We start from the raw sequence: 14,272 nt of genomic DNA on the forward strand, positions 1-14,272 counted from the left end.
CATATATGTCAAGTATATGTTTTAGTAGATTTTATAGATGCAATAATACAAGAAGCCATTAAAATTGGGACAAAGAGATGAATAAATTGGATTTTTCCTATGATTTTTGACATCATCAATTGTGATGGGCTTCTGTACAATTATATAGAGTTAAAGATCATCAAAATCGGAGTTTGTAGTAAAATGTTATACCCAAAATATGAAGTGATAGTCTGCTGAAAAATGAACTCGGAGGATAATCTGATGTTAAAAAATGAACACGGTGGACCATCCGGCGTTCACAAAAATGAACACGCCGAATGTTCTGGCATTGACAAGAAGTTTACGCCGGACTATTTTTCAGAGAGGCTCCAAAATAGCTCGGTTAGCACCGTATGCACATAGAATGATTCGTCGTTCACAAAAATAAACTCGGAGGACCATTCGGCATTAAAAAAAAGGAAATGGAATTTTAACGGCTAGTTTTCAGATAGTACACACCGGATGGTCCAACACTTGTAATGTTGCACACGTCGAATCATCTGGTGAGTACAATAAGATATGACCGTTGGAGCAATGGCTTGTGCACGGGGTTGAGCCTATAAATACCCCCACTTGGTCATTTGAGTGTGCTGGAGTCTAAGGAAGCTTAGACACTTGAGAAGACATCCAAACCAACAAAGTGCTAAAAGTAATCATCCAAGGTAATTAGCACAAGATTAAGAAAGTGATTATTGCTACTAGGCTTAGAGAGAGTTATTGCTATGTGTTGCTGCCTAGAGAGGGGATCAATGAGTGATCCTATATTGTACCAAGTGGTACGCTGGTACCTTGAAGTCTCGATGACTCGTCGGCACCATGAGCCTTGGTAGCTCACTACTACAGAACTGAGCTTATATGCCAGCCCATCACTGCCGATTCATTAGCTGCATTTGAAGAATCAGCCATCATTGCTTATGAACTGGCAGTGATAAGGGTCATCATTGCCGGCTGATGGATTAAGCCAGCAGTGATGCACCCACACCTCATCACTGTTGGCTTAATCTACTGACCGGCAGTGATATCTATAGATTACGACCGCCAGACTATATGAGCTGACAGTGGTATCATCCTCTTCCCCACCTTCTTCTACCTCAAGCTAACATAGTCATTTCAGTACACTCTCCCTCACAAAATCTCCTATGACAATAACCACTTGATCCCTTCTCCCGCATTGATTCCCCCACCACTCAAGCTCAATTTTGGTCAAGAAGGAGGTCTAGATGAGTTCTCTATAGCTATCCAAATAAAATCCCTTCTTTACTCTCCATTTGCTCATTTTCCCTTTCTCAATTTTTTAGGACAAGTGAACTCTGGATTTTTCCCCAACAGCAAGCAAGCTTCTAGCAGGAGCCTCTTGAGCTCAAGTAAGTTGAAATCAATCCTATATTTAGCATTTCAACTCAAAATGTTACCTGCAAGATCAAAGTTGATCTTATCCCTATAGAGACCTAGGCAAATCTTCAAACTTGATCCTAATGAACCATAGGAAGAAATTTAGAAGTCTACAATATAGAAACTTTAGGTGTGAGCATATTTATTTTTGATTTTTAATGAATTATAAAAATTAGACATGATATTTAGGTATGTAGCAAGAACCAATTGTATTTTTTATATTTTATTTAATTAGAAACCTCCGATATAGAAACTATATGTATGAGCGTATTTATTTTCCATTTTTCCTTAATGAGTACTAGATAAGGGTTAAATAATAAAGAAAATTTCTAGGGATGACACCAACAAATACTCATCAGAAGCGGACGCGGAAGCATACAAAAGGCGGCTCCTCCAACACGAGCCAATTGCCAGTAGGAGATGGCGAGGTAATTTATTCGTTGGTGATCGCAAAATCTTCTATATATTTTGAATTTGGATTTATAATGATATAATTGTAGATGGACAGAAGATAGATATACGATGCGAGTCGTGTGAGCACAGAGTACAAGAACGGCGTGGAGGGTTTCCTGGTAGCAACCGTGGCACACAAGTCAAATACACAGTCTCAATACATATGTTGTCCATGCGTCGATTGCGAGAACAAGAAGCAACCACCCAGCAGATACATTCCCACTTGATGCCAAGGGGCTTTATGCCTAGCTATACCCGTTGGACCGAGCACGGTGAAGCTGAGATCGTACAGGAAGGACAATACATTGGAAGAGAAGACGAAGACATGTGCATCGATATGCCGGTCGATGAATACATCGATATGCCACCTGCCGAAGATACGTTGACCGATGATGATCTAGAGGAGATGTTGGCCAATACCGACATCGATGATCTGGAGCAGATGTTGCACGATGGGGAGAGGAACTTCACCAATGAAAGAGAGTTTTAAAAGTACAAGCGTATGGTAGAGGACATTAAAACACCGTTGTTCCTGGGCTGCGAGAAGGAGCACACAAAGTTGCGTACTATACTTTCACTGTTGCAATTGAAGGTAAGTAATGAGTGGTCTGATACAAGCTTCACATACCTGGCAAAACAAAGGATACACTCAAAGCATGGAAAAACCTGAAATGTTTGAAACTCAGACATGATCTACATCCTGAAGAGATGGAGGAAGGTGACAAATATCTTGGCCCCGCTAGCTACAATCTAAGCAAGGCGGAGAAAATTGCAATGTGCAAGTGCTTTCATGGAATCAAAGTTTCATCCGGTTACTCCGCCAATATAAAGAGACTAGTAGACATGAAAGACTTGAAATTAACTGGCATGAAGTCTCATGATTATCATGTGATGATGATATAGATGCTTCCAATTGAAATTAGAGGTATTCTGTCGCCAAATGTCTGAAACCCAATCATAAAGCGGTGTTCATTCTTCAACGCGATATCACAGAAGGCCATCGATCCAACCAAGCTAGATAAGCTGCAGGAAGATGTGGTCGAGACTCTATTCTAGCTTGAGGTATTGTTCCCTCCATTGTTTTTTGATATCATGGTGCATCTCATTGTACACATTATGAAAAAGATACGGATTCTTGGTCCCACGTTTCTGCATGAGGTTCATGGGAGTTCTTAAGAAATATGTTCGTAACCGAAATTGGCCAAAAGGCTGCATGGCCAAGGGTTGGGGCGCCGAGGTGGTCATTGATTTCTGCATCGACTAAATGAATCTCAAATCGAATTGTGTGCCTGTATCTTGCCATGAGGGGAGGCTATAGGGGAAAGAGACGACAGGTGCAAACTCATTCCACACTAACGACCCCGTTTCATTCATGCAAGCATATTTTGCAGTTCTAAAACAATCAGTTGTGGTGGACCCGTATGTCGAAGAACACCAGAAGATGCTACGCTTCAGAAACCCGGGGAAGTCCGATGTTTGGATCACACGAGAGCACTGAGATCATTTTGGTGCTTGGTTACATAGCCAGGTGATGGATAAGCAGATAGAGTGTGCTCAGTTGAATGTGTTGGCTCGCGAACCGTCAACTACAATCTTCACATTCCAAGGATATGATATAAATGGCTATACATTTTATATGAGAGCTCAGGATAATAAGAGCTCCAACCAAAATAGCGGTGTCCATATAGATGCCTAAGACTGCAATAAAAATAGGGAGACCTACTATAGATTCATAGAGGAGATTTGGGAGCTCAACTATGGAGTGTTAAAGGTTCCTCTTTTTCGGTACCAATGGGTCAAACTCCAAGGGGTGTGAAGATCGATAAATACGGTATAACTACAATGGACCAAAAACTTGTTTGATACAGGGAAAAACCATTCGTTCTTGCAAATGATATTATGCAAATCTTCTATGTAAAGGACCCAGACCCGGCTAACAAGGAGAAGCGTCATGTGGTTCTTCAAGGAAAAAGAAGGATTGTCGGAGTGAAGAATATTATTGATGAGGAAAACTACAATCAATTCGATACGCTACCTCCTTTCGAAGAGGACGTTGACCTAGGTTCAATGGAAGACACCGACGAACCTCCCTATGTATGTCATGATCATAATAAAGGGCAAATCGTTAAGATAAAGTAGCTAAATTGTATTAATTACTATGTATGAATTTGTTTTAGATGTAATTATACCACACTTTTGTTATGGAAGCTTCAATTTCTCTGCCCGCGTGCGAAACTAAAATAAATTTTTTGCACCCCACGGTACCAACAGTGAAAGGACTTTCACTGCCGGTGGATTTATTAAGCCGGCAGTGAAAGTAGTTTCACTACTGGCCGTCCTATTGAGCTGGCACTAAAGGTACTCTTTCAAATTTAATTAAATATGTATTAGGATTTTAGGTCAACAGAGTGTTAATAAATATAGATAGTACAAACTCAATCAAAAACTCTTGAGTAGCCCAGCGATTTATTCGTTCTTACTTGGTGCTGGTCATGGGTTCAATTCTCTAGACACGCGTGTGAAACTGCTACAATTTTTTTGCACCCTGCGTTACCAACAGTGAAAGGGGTTTCACTGCCGGTGGACTTATTGGGCCGGCAGCGAAAGTAGTTTCACTGCCGGTTGTCCTATTAAGCCAGCAGTGAAGGTACCCTTTCACTACCAATGCTCATATTGAGCCGGCAGTGAAAGCCCTCCCCTATGTAATTGCTTGACGCCCGCCCTCTGACACTTAGAAAAAATTTCTCGGTCTGTGCCCTCCGCACTGAAACACCTCCCGCCGCCTCCTCCCCGACGCTGCCGTACCCACCACATCCTCCCCAACGCTGCCGTCCCCGGAGCTCCGTTGTCCCCGTCCCGGAGGCCACCGTCCCCAAAGCTCTATCGTCCCCATCCCGGAGGCCACCGTCCCCTTCCTCGGAGCCCCGTTGTCCCCATCCCGGAGCCCGCCGTCTTCATCCCCAACGCCGCCGTCTCTCATCCAACTCGTGCTGCCGTCGTTCACGCCCGTCCGCCTTGCCAACCGATAGAGCAAAGGTAACTTTTATCATCACCTCCCTCCCTACTCTATTAATCTGGACAGCATATTACATGTGCTTTATGCTCTATAATGAAAGAATGTACTGAGACTGGACTTGATTTCTGAGTACACTAACATAGACCTGGATGTTACTTGTTGTATGTTCGGTTCTATACCTATACACTGAGAAATCCATATTGGTTTGGCTATCCAGTACAATACATGTTAAATTGATCCCTGGATGTGTGCTGCCATGAGTTCAAAGTATGTCTAATATACTTGATACTTGGTAAATTGTTATATTAGCTTCTCTGAGTAGTCATTTTGCAAACTGATTGTTGCTATATTAAGTAAAGGTGTATCATGGCTAAACGGATTCCGCAGGAGACCTAGCAACTAGAGGAGTATACTACACAAGGTCTGGTCAGTCGTACGACCAGGGTGCGGCTATTGCGACCAGTCTGAGACCCGCACAATCAGTTTCCCTGCACCATCGCATACACCCGCGACCAGCCCCACTAGTCGCGGGACCAGATTTGACGCACCTCGGTCCATAGCACTTTTTCTAATAAACCACTCAAGTGTTTTCTTTCCCCAGGCGCCTTCGTTAGCGGACGAAGTTATGGACGGTGCAGTTGGGCATTGTCCCATCCCGTAGCATTAAATGTTGCGGGATAGGGCTTTGCTGACAGGCACGGTGGCGCACGGCGGACATGACGTTATTGGCAGCCTGACCAGGCAAGTGGACAAGGTCGGCATTGAAAGGCACTGTGCCGTATTGTAGCATTAAGTGCTGCGGGATAGAACTTTGCTGATCGGTACGGTGGCGCATGGCGAATGGGACGTTGTTGGCAGCCCGACCAGGCAAGTGGACAGGGTTGGCGGAGAAAGGCACTATCCCGTACCATAGCATTAAGTGCTGCGGGATAGAACTTTGCTGGCCGGCACAGTGGCACACGACGGATGGGATGCCATCAGCAGCTCGACCAGGCAATTGGATGGAGTCGGCGCAAAAGGACCTTATCCCATCCTGTAGAATTAATTGCTGCGGGGCGGAACTTTGCAGGCCGTCACGGTGGTGCTTGGCACAAGTTGCATGGGACCCTCAGAGCAAGTGGTCATGCCTAGTCCTCTATAATGATGGTTTGGTTTAGATATTAGGGTGAGCAGAGGTTTTCTGTTTAGACCCACATGTAAATTCTCCTCCTCCCTACCATATATAAGGGGACGAGGAGGAGAGGAAAAGGAGGCAGAGACATCATCTGCAATTCAACTGAGATCCTTCATAACACACACAGGACGTAGGGCTATTATCCTCTGGGAGGCCCGAATCTGTATAAGTCCTTGTGTCCCCTAGTTCTTCAAACACACACACACACACACACACACACACACACACACACACACACACACACACACACACACACACACACACACACACACATCTGATTCCTGAAACACCGTCCACGCGCCCACTATCCAGCATACCCCAAAATCATTGTCAGGGATTTACCCTCGACATTGATATTCAGTTCTTCTACCTCGCCACTTTCTTATTTTTTTTGTTTAGAGTTTGTGCACTTTATTGGCATAGTAGCCATGTCTATGCTGATGTCTTAAATTTTGAAGAACTAGATCAGGTTCTATTTGCTAGCTGAAATCTCAGAAACATTGCCCTGTCTATGATGTATTCACTAGAACAATTAGGGAGCAGAACTTTAATAGTTCTGGGGCTAATTGTTACTCAATATCTGAGAGCACTTTTACACAAATTAAGTTTCTATTGTCCATTACTTTCTGTATGCATGATGAGAGATACTGTCCTTTATGGCTTGTTGTCTTTTTATCTCAAGATCATGTGTGATGAATACGATACTCTTGAATATTCTCTTATATTTTGCTATGTGCTATAATATCCATGCTTTCAAAATACTAGTTGGTTTGGCTATCCAGTGCAATACTAGTTCAGAGAGCATTAGTGTATTTGTAGTATATCATTCACTACGTGAAAAACGGACAAAGGAGACACGAAATTAGTGTCGGGTCGTAACATGGTCTGTCACTTATGATAATAGTGACAGGTTGTAACATGAACCATCACTTTTGTCAGGTCATAAGTGATGGATCACAACTTGACACATCACTTATGAGTAGTACAAGGTGGCCCATCACTGATGACAAGTAATAAGTGACGGGTCAAAATTTGACTCATCACTTATGACTGGCCTAAGGTGACCTGTCACTTATAACAAGTACTAAATGACGAGTCACCTTGGGCACTCATAAGTGACGGGTCAAATTGTGACCCGTCACTTATGACCTGACATCAGTGATGGGCCATGTTGTGATCCGTCACTAATGATAATAGTTATAGATACTTAGTTCACTAATATTTTTATTTTTATTTTATTTTTTTCTTATTTTATCACCTTAGCACCATTAAAATAGGAAATATATATAATTTCTGCTCAAGTTTGATGTAAGGGGTGGTGGCTATAAACACATACGCGTGTTCCGAAAACGGTGCAGAAACTTCCCGGGGGGGGGGGGAGGGCGAGAACTGAATCTTTCAAGCCGTTTTTGGCCTCAAACAATTCACCAAACCCAACAAAGTGAAGGAGAAACGGATGTAACTTTTTCTATAGATGTCCGTAGAGTCAAAAAAAATTCGAAATCGGAGTTTGTATGCAAAAGTTATGTCCGTTTTACCAGAGGCACTCCGGGGCACCTATCAAATTGCGATCGTTTGCATGAGATATTCTGAAATTTATAAAATATTAATACAATTTTATAGGTAAATTATAACTAGTCACCTATGAAATTTTATATGTAAATATTAATATATATTTTATATGTAAATATTAATACAAATTTTATATGTAAAATAAAAAAATTAGTCATTAGTGATGGGTCAAGGTTACGACCCGTCACCTATAACCTTCATAAGTGACGGTTCATGTTCTGATTGAGAAGGTAAAAGGATAAAATATCCGATGTCCATCACAAACACGCGATAGCTGAGGTGGTAACGTGCGCGCGAGGGGAGGTTGCAGGTTCGATTCCCGCTTGACGCAAAGACTGAAAATAGTGCTAAAAAAATAGAAGTGACCTGTGGCCAGTGGTGATAGGCATGTGTTGGGATGGCTTGGGTGAAAAAATATATTTTTTGACTTTTTTGTATCCAAAAAACTCGAAAACATAAATCAGTCACAATTATGACCCGTCACTTATGACCTTAATAAGTGACGGATCAAGTTTTGACTCATCACCAATGACTTTATTGGTGACAGGTCTTTACCCGTCACTTATGACTAGTAATCAGTGACGCGTTCGGGGTGATAGGTACGACACCCGCCACCCATGACGATTATGACCCGTCACTTTTGAGCTTTTTTCACGTAGTGATATTTTCATATTCTCTGAAATTTAGGACTACTATGACATGGTATATTGTTCATCATCATCGGCAAAGTGGAGTGTTCTCTAGTTGGGAGGAATGGCACGCACAAATTAATGGATTCAAAGGAGCATGTTACAAAAGATACAAGTCCAAACATGAAGCTGTTACAGCATGCAACAGTCAAATCATCCAAGTCAAGCTAAAATTGGCTAACTTCGAAAATAAGAAGTGTGATGTCACATGTGAAGATTTATAATCCTAGTTCTGATGGTAATCATCATTATTTTGCTATGTAAGATGATGTGACTTGTAAGATCAATGTGTCAATTGTACTTACCTTTATGCCTATTTTGCTTTGTAAGATGTGACATCTTTTTGTTAAATGTGGTCATAACGTACTCATTTACAATATTGTATGTGTATGCATTCTATCTATGAACTCCTTCATGGTTATCTCACTCTTTCGACAGCCTCTCTCCCTCCCTCGTCGGCTTTATCTCTATCTATAGAATACTCAACCGCTCATCGTCATCGCATGTAGAACTTTCAGGAATGGATGGCACCACCAACCATCGATCCGGCCCAGGTGCCAGAAGATGTAGTGCCATCGTCAAACATTGAAGAACGTAGTCCGAGCCACTACCTCAACCTGGAACAACAGACACCTGTGGAGGCGATGAGCTAATTCATAAGTAGATGAATACATCTATTCTACATATTATCGTATAGGATCCCAATAGTTTTTTTACTTATGAACAGATGCTTGATGCCCCGGAGGGTCACGACAATGAGCGATCCCAGGAACGGCATCGTGTCCGAAGTCCCTCGAAGATGCCTACGGGACGATTTGTGATCACGGAGGTCTCACCAACAGGGGAGCCAACTGCACCTGAGAGACTTCTGGGGCCATACAAGTCAGTCTGTGGGATTGCTGTTAAGGATCATGTGCCCATCAGCTACAGATTGTGGACTAGAGAATGAGGTGATCATCACGTGGCTCCTGATTCGATTAAGAACGACATCTTGTGGCCCAGGATATTAGAGAAGTTCGACTTCCCTGAAGGAACAGATATGGAAGTAGTTAAGCGTAAGACGCTAATGATCATGGGTATTTCATTTAAGAACTGGAATGGCATACTGAACAGAACGTATGTGCAGAAAGGTACAGCACCAGATTTCCGCAAGTAGCCATAACTGGAAGATCATTGGCAAGCCTTTGTAGAGTACAAGTCATCGGAAGAAGCACAGAGGTTGAGTGAGGTGAACGAAACGAACTCAAAGAAGAACCTCTACCCCCACAAAGTTGGTAGTCATGGGTACATGAGGAAAGATTGGCAGTGGCAACAACAGCTAGATCAACTGCGAGAGAGAGATGTTATGCCTGAGATGGAGGGCTGGAGCAATCGATCGACACGCTTCCTTCTTGGGAGGGGTGCTTCTTACTCGTCTGATTGAAGCTTAGGCTTTACGACCTCCAAAGACCTAGAAGTGACGCAAACTCTTGCAAAAAAGCTTGCGGACACCCACGAGCAGTCTGCACAAGGCTCTTTCAAGACAGATAGGGATAGGGACGAGCTCACCTTGGCCCTGGGAAACAAGGAGCACGGTGGTCGCACCCGAGGTGTTGGGTGATGGGTTGGAAATATGGATTCCCAGGTGACGTCGACAATTACAAGAGTCGAAAGAGATCCCAAGCAGAGTGAGAGGTAGAACAAGCTAGGATGATGCAAATGCTTGAACAAGAGCTACAACGTGAGAGGGAACATACAGATGAAAAGATAGCACAAGCAGTACAACAAGCCCTCATGCATGAACGGGGCGCCATTGTGAGTGATTAGGAATGGCCTGCAATGTCTCCTAATGTTGTGCGCTCTAGCCTCGATGCTCGTCGGAGTAGCTGTTCATTCACAGGAGTTCTGGGAGTTGACCCCATCACTTATCACGTGGACCTCATCACAGTACGGCCACCGTGTGAACTGCACATTACCATCAAGGTGGCTTCCTGCGTGGCTTATCCCCGCGGCTCCCATGAACTTTTGCACGAACGTCCGATACCGGAGGGCTACATCGTGATTGAAGTAGATGAGGCAGTTGACCAATATTGTCATGTTGAGGTGGATTACTCCACAGACGAGGGGGCAAACACTATAGGAGAGAACGAGCACACATTCATCACGTGGAAGAAGGACTACATAGTGTTTCCACTAGGGATAGCTACCGAGAATCTCTGCTCTCCACTACGCCTCGAGCCACCATCGCCTCGAAGGTCTCCCTATCCTCAGCCATCTCCCAAAAGAAGTCCACTTCCTCAGCTATCGTCTCAAAGAAGTTCACTGCTCAAGAAGCCAGCACCATCAACAAGCCAACCATCAGCTTAGAAAACAAGATCAGGTTTGAAAACATCCAAGCAGATGGCATCATCTAAGAAATTGGCGGAATCCAAGGATGTCTATTCAGTCACTAATAAGGAAACCAAAAAGATTGTGGACGCCAGTGTCATGACTCATTTCCATCCTCCACCACCTCCACCGAAGCCTGTTGTGCCTGAAGATACCATGAAATTTTTCATGAATATAGCCAAATCTAAACAGACGGGGGTGGCTTTCAGTAAGCCGTCGAGTGGCTACGAACGTATCAGTAAGAAGCAGGCCAAGAGCAAATCAGCTCCAATCGTTCAGGATGCTCCAAGCATTGGGGACTTCCTGACTACTTCTGGACTATCAGCAGAAGAACTAGCACGGCTTACTGTGGGAGTGGATATTGCAAAGTTGGATGTTACATGGCCGTTTGAGTTGACCAAATCTTTGGTCAAACCAAACATAGAAAGAAACCTTATAACTCAAATGCGCCGATTACATCAGTGGTACTTGGATCAATCTAAGCAGGGTTTGCAGGTGTTCCCCATAAGATACACAGAAGAATATTTCCTCAACGGGGACGGCTCCTTCTGGGTGTATTTCAAGGACTTGTATGGACTGCACAAGGAAGATGCCCTCGACGTGGCTATAGTTAAAGCGTGGACTCTGTAAGTGACTTATGCATATAAATCTTGCTATATGATCTTATACCTTGAAATTGCATGGCTAACTTCTCTATTTCATAGAATGGAGAACCGCGCGTGCAGACAACAAGTTGATTGTAAAGTAGGATTCATAGATCCTGGGCTTGTGAAAAAGATGCTTGTAAGGGAGAGTCTAGACTTCACCGAGAACTATATATTGAAGTGTCTACTTCACCACCAATACAAGAAATTCATACTCTTACCATGCAACTATGAGTACGTGCTTGCGCGCCTGGGCATTTTGCTTTTATGGGCAACTTGATTCTAGTACTAATTTGCTATGGTGACATAATATTCCTACAGCTTTCATTGGATCCTCCTTGTCATCCACCCAGACTTGAGCAAGATCATTATCTTGGACTCACAAAAGAGAGCTCAGACGACTTACCAAAACCTCATCCACATGCTAAATAGGTAAACTCGATCATTTCATCATCTCGACAATTGAATCTAAGTTTAATTGGTATTCATATTCACGTACAGGGCATACATTAGATACCGTAAAAAAGTGTTATTCACTTTCCATTTAGGAAGGAGTATAATGTAAAAACTGACTTTTCGGTATGCACGGAATATTCATGTCTTGCATTTCCTACCGAATAAAAAGGTTCAATTCATTCCACTGGTGAATCATTTCCTCTTGAAGTGTATGCGGCAGTCACCTGGCAAGAATCTCTGCGCGTTTTATGTTCTAACTTTGATGCATAGATTCAACCCGGACGGAGACGCTGTCAGGTTCAATGATCTTAAGATATGAAATAACATATCGATGCCTTCTTTTCAATTTATACACGTGTTCAAGGACTAGCTCCAAACTACGCACAAAAGAGTTACATCCTGTAGAAATAAATGCCCTTCAAGAACAGATCGCCAGGTTCTTCATGGAACATGTTATCAACCAAAATGGCGTGTTCATGAACTGATCGTGCTGTCGACCAGTGACAAACCTTCAGATTACACCGTATCTTCTAGTACAGAGTATGCGACAAGGAGAAAGTCTACCAGAGGGTTAGACAGCTTACATATCGCCAAATTACACCATTTTAATGAAGGACATTAATTTCTATGTATAATATAGGATATGAATTACTATGTATTAATGAAGGTGTATTTCGAAGTTGGTACCGTCGGACGACTCTTTGATATAATGGCCTTCTAACGATGATGCGAAGGATGAGCAAGAAGCAGTGGTCTATCAACGCGCCCAAGAGGAGGAGGATGAGAGGCTGACCCGTCAGTTGTGCGTTGCGGAGGAGCAAGAAGCAACCTCCCATAAGCGTACCCAGGAGGAGGAGGACGAGAGGGTGGCTCTTCAATGCACTGCAGAGGAGGTCTAATGCTCAAACCGTACTAGCGTTCAGGAGTCAGACTTCAGTGTCTTTGACACACTGGCAAGCCTAGAGCTTAGGCGACGCTGCGGTCAATCAGGCGTGGCTGGGTCCTTCGCTCCACCACCATCGCCCCCCTCCCCCGCATCCCCGCATGTACGGACGCCATCAGCCGTCCACGTGGAGATGTGGTTCTCATTGCAGGAGAGGTAGAGCGATACTGGATTGGCTCAACTCGACCAACTTTTTAGGGGGGGTGACCTGTGAGAACTATTATGTATATATGTGTGACATGAATTACTATGTATAAATGAAGGTGCCTTTATTATTGATTTAAATTACATATGTCTCATTGTATGCATGTATTGAGTGGGAGAGAGATTGAGAGATCGAGGAGAGAGAGGGAGGATAGAGAGGGAGGACAGGGCCAGAGTAGAAGGAGGGAGGCACAACACTACCGGTTGAAGTTTTTAGCCGGCAATGATGCCTTGGGAATCACTGCCAGCTGGAACCACCAGCTGATAGTGATACACAAGGTATCACTGCCGGTCGAATCCTTCAGCCGGCAGTGATAACCCCTTTCACTGCTGGTCCACAGAGCCGGCAGTGATAGTCCCCGACTATCACTATCCGTTATTCATTGTCGGCTCCAAAATCGGCAATGAATGGGGTTTTGGAGTTGGCAGTGAAGGGGATTTCTGTAGTAGTGGCTCATGCTTATTGACCCCCTGACTTGGTGTGGAGTGAAGGCAAGACTCTTGTACGATGACATAGAGACCCTTGCCTTGGTGCCTCAAGCTCCGAAGTGAAGACGACAACAAGTGACCGGAAGAGAGGCTTATGGTGAGACCTTGGCTTGGTGGCTCAAGAGCCGTGATTGGGTGCCATCCAGGAGCTATAGCCTAGGTGCCTGCTCTAATGTAGACTAGGGGTGCCGTTTATGCTATCGATAGCACGGGATAAAAATTTCTTGTATCGAGTTTGCTCTCTCTACCATCTTTACATTTCCGTATTTATATACTTGCAATCTACCTTTGCATTTTACCTTCGTAAAGTACTTTGCTAGGACTGGCTATAGGTTGCATACTTTTTTGAACGGTAAAGTAGACAAACTAGATGAACCTATAGCACATTTAAATATAAATTGGTATAGGTTTATCTTATATAGTTTTTGGAGCCGATTAGTTTTAGGTGTCCTAATTCACCCCCGCTTAGGACTTCACCGATCACTACAGTTGGTATCAGAGCCTCGTGCTTTTAATAGTCTTAACATCATAGAGAGTTGTGACTTCTAGGGTAGGGATTGATATCGGTAGTGCTCTACATTTTGACGACACTCATTTCCCTCATTTGAAAAATCTAATGACTTGTTATTTACAAGCCAAAGGTTTAGATGTTTGGAGATTCACCGAGGAGAGAATAAAGCAACATCTCAGAAACAAGGAGAGGTAATTCGTTGCATTAGTGAAGAGTATAAATTTATCATCTCTAAGCATTGATGCATTCAATTGAGTATATTCTCTTACCAATGCTCATGATATTTGAACTAACCTCATTGAAATGCATTAAGGTGCAAAGGATATGTGCAATGACAAATA

Source organism: Phragmites australis, chromosome 23 (assembly GCF_958298935.1).
Source record: "Phragmites australis chromosome 23, lpPhrAust1.1, whole genome shotgun sequence".
NCBI classification, from domain to species: domain Eukaryota; kingdom Viridiplantae; phylum Streptophyta; class Magnoliopsida; order Poales; family Poaceae; genus Phragmites; species Phragmites australis.